The sequence below is a fragment of the Canis lupus genome, chromosome 1 (assembly GCF_048164855.1).
Source record: "Canis lupus baileyi chromosome 1, mCanLup2.hap1, whole genome shotgun sequence".
Lineage (NCBI taxonomy): Eukaryota > Metazoa > Chordata > Mammalia > Carnivora > Canidae > Canis > Canis lupus.
In genome coordinates this window covers 119,448,885-119,452,527 of record NC_132838.1, presented here as the reverse complement: position 1 = coordinate 119,452,527, position 3,643 = coordinate 119,448,885, and the positions used below count along the sequence as shown (strand labels likewise).

At 66.0% G+C, this 3,643-nt stretch overlaps 1 non-coding gene across 1 annotated transcript; it reads left to right on the top strand.

Moving 5' to 3' along the window:
- Positions 1–1,807: 1,807 nt before the first annotated feature.
- On the top strand, positions 1,808–1,881 carry TRNAT-AGU (transfer RNA threonine (anticodon AGU)). Its single transcript has one exon. It is a non-coding gene; the product is annotated as a tRNA-Thr (tRNA).
- Positions 1,882–3,643: the final 1,762 nt, after the last annotated feature.

Here is a 3,643-nt window from a genome sequence, read left to right as displayed (position 1 = left end):
GCGTGCCTGTGAATTCTAGAAGGCTTTTTGCTCCGTCTAAGCCTTGTGTCCCGACGTTCACTCCGTCTCAGTGTTGCCCTGTAAGGCTCCTCGATTGATGGGGTTCATCAACTGGGCAGGAAGATGCGCGGGGGCCCCTTGGGCAGCCGGGCACTGCGGGCACCTCCCCGGCTAAGGCTCCCCGGTGCCAGGGGGCTGAGCAGAGGGAGGACTGGTGAGGCGGCGGGGCCGAGGGCATTTCCATCACAGGAGGCTTCGGGCTCTCCAGCGCAGGCTTTCCCCTTTCCAGAAGGCCCAGGCAGGGGTACGGCCCCCTTCCCGCTTCCAGAGCCCACCACGCCACACCCCTGAGTGGCCCAGAGGGACAGAAGTCTCAGGTAGCGGGAGGGCTCCCTTTCCCACCCGCTACGGCTCCGTGACTTAGCTCGGGCCTCGGTTTGGTTAAGCCCCATCGGGCTTAACTGCAGGCCTGATGTCCCGTCAGCGCGTGGGCCTCCGCGGGCTCTGCGGCCGTGGGCAGGGCTCCCGAGGCCCTCACCCGGCCCCAGCCCTGGGGCCTGGCCGCTCAGGCTGGAGCTGCGGGTCACCTACGAGGCGGCGGGAACCAGTGGAAGCTCCACTTGGCGCCCTCCCAGCAACTTCTCTTTCAATGACATCCCCTGGGGCTAAGTGGTCCCCCCAACCCCCCCAGGACACGCACAGATGTGTTCCCCTCCTCCCATCCCCCCCAGGACGCGCACAGATGTGTCCCCATCCCCCCCAGGACGCGCACAGATGTATCCCCCTCCCCCCACACGTACAGGTGTGTCCCCCTCCCCCCAGGACGCGCACAGGTGTGTCCCCCATCCCCCCCCCAGGACGCGCACAGGTGTGTCCCCCATTCCCCCCAGGACACGCACAGGTGTGTCCCCCTCCCCCCAGGACGCGCACAGGTGTGTCCCCTCCCCCACCCACCCCAGGACGCGCACAGGTGTATCCCCCTCCCCCACCCACCCCAGGACGCGCACAGGTGTGTCCCCCTCCCCCACCCACCCCAGGACGCGCACAGGTGTGTCCCGTCCCCCACCCCGCTGCGGGGCACGGCCGCGCTGCAGGTGTCCCCCCCCGGGGCCCCACTGATGGGCACACGGGTCGCTTCTCGGGGTCTTGCTACGACAGGTGATGCTGTCACATCACAGGTGATGCTGGACAGGTGTGTGCAACCTGGAAGCTGTGTGTCCAGGAAGGTTGCACACACACCCCTGCCGAGACTTACGTTTCCGTGGCCGAGGCGCCCCCGCGAGGCCCCGCTGCTGCTCACAGGCGCCCTCGCAGGTGTCGGGGCGGGGGGGGCGCCCAGAAGCAGCCGGCGGGGAGCCGGGGTGCAGGCGACACCCCCCGGGCGGCGGCGGCGGCGGGAGCAGCGGCACAACCGAGGGCCGAGGGCGCCCCGGGAGGGCAGGGCCGCCCCCCACGAGCTGCGGGCGCGGGCGCGGGGGCTGCTGCGAGCTCCGCGCGGGGCCGCGGCGGGATGCGCGCGCCGACCGACCGGACAGCCTGCGGGGCTTCCTGCGCCAGGTGTGGAGGGCGGAAGGCGCGACCTCGCGCGGCCTCCCCGGAGAGCGGCCTCCGCGGCTCGGCGCCCGGGGGAGAAGCCAGCGGGGCGCGGACACCAGCCCGCCGGGGCCCCGCGCAGCCGCGGGTGGGAGCCGGGCCGGCCACCGCGCATGCGCCGGCTGCCCTCCCCCCCAGCTCCCGCGCATGCGCACGGCCGATGGCGCAGAATCCATGGTAATGGGGAGCAGATTCTCGCGGTACCCGTGCGGGCGGCGCCGTGGCTTAGTTGGTTAAAGCGCCTGTCTAGTAAACAGGAGATCCTGGGTTCGAATCCCAGCGGTGCCTCAACCGAGCGTCCCGGCTCTCTTTTTGGGGGCCAGGCCTACGCAGCCCCTCCTCCCTTTGAGGGGTGGGTGGGGGGTCCGCGCTCCCGGGCGGGCGAGGGCAGGTGCGGCCTTGGGGTTCCCGCCCCGAGCTCCGCTCGCGGTCGCCCATTCTACAGACGCGCCCGGCGAGGCCCAGGTTGCACCCAGCCGGCGTGCCCCGGGGCCTTCGGGGACGGGGACAGCTCCGGGGAGGGGACGGTCCCGGGGAGGCTGGGCCCCGAGGCCGGGGTCGGCGGCACGTGGAGGCTGAACAGGCCCCCAGGAGCGCTCAGGGCAACTGCGGGGGGCACGACGGGGGCGCCCGGACGGCGCGGGCGCGGCGGGGGCGGCGGGGGCGGCGGGGTGTTCCCGCGGGGCGAAGGTAGCTGCGCCTCCCCTCCTCTCCCCTCCTCTCCCCTCCCCCTCCCCTCCCCCTCCTCTCCCCTCCTCTCCCCTCCCCCTCCCCTCCCCCTCCTCTCCCCTCCTCTCCCCTCCTCTCCCCTCCCCCTCCCCTCCCCCTCCTCTCCCCTCCTCTCCCCTCCTCTCCCCTCCCTCCCCTCCCCTCCCCCTCTCCTCTCCTGCGCTACTGGGTTCCTCGTGCTCCCCCTCTCGTTTGGGGGCGTGTTGCGCCTCCACCTCCGCAGGCCGACGGCTCACAGGGCTGCTTGGTGGCCCAGGGGAGACCCTGGCTGGCGGCGCAAGCCTGGGTGTTAGGGAGAGCCAGGGGGGGACAAGCGTTGGTGGCCGAGCAGCAGGTGACCCCGCAGCACCCCCAGGCCGTGAGCAGAGCCGGAGAAGACAAATAGGGCCGCGGTTAAGTCTACCCCTCCCCTTCTTTAAAACCGCCAGGCTGTTTCTGCCACAGGGCCTTTGAACTTTCTGCGTCCTGTGCTTGCAAGGCTGTTTCCCGGGCCCTTTGCAGAGATGGGCCTTCCTCATTCTCTGGCCTTCCTAGATGGATCACCTCCCCTCACCCCAGAGGACGCCTTGCCTCCCCCAGGCCAGCCTCCAGGACCCTATAGGGATTATTTCCTTTAATTATTTCCTTTAATAGCCTTTTCATAGTCTTACTATTTACTGGTCTATTGTCTGTCTCCTCAATTAAAATTAAGCCCTAAGGCATGGGGAGCCACCTGCGCCTGTTTACCTCTGGGCCCCCAGCACCTAGGGGTGCTTGACACATGGTAGGTATTTGCGGACACCTGACTTTTTAAAAATTGAACATATTATCTTGATTGGATTACGTGACCTGAGGTTTTGGGAGCACTTCTCAAAGTGTCCCTAAGAGTCCCTAAGACTCTTCCAGGTGGTCACATCGACCTTCATAAGGTACTCGGAGGTTGGGTTGCTCTTCTAGTCTGTCGACATTCGCTGGGACGTGCGGAAGCAGCGGTGAGTAAACTTGCTGGCACCTGAGCTGGACTCAAGACAGTGGCACTAAAGGGCCCTACTCCTCACTGTTTATTCTTTCTTCAGCACCACTTTTGCAGGGAAAAGAAAAAGCCGGTTTCACCTAAGAATGTCTTTATGAAGCAGTAAACATTATTAATTTTGTGAAATCTAGACACTCGCATACACGACTCTCACCCTTTGTGTGAGCAGATGGGGAGGAAAGTGTCTCCCACCGTGAGCTGGGCAACCTTCCGATGTTCAAAAAACTTTCTGATGACATTGGTGGTTGTATTAATGAATGTATTTTTTTGATATTGCGTAACAAAATATGCCAGCATTTGGCAAACTTG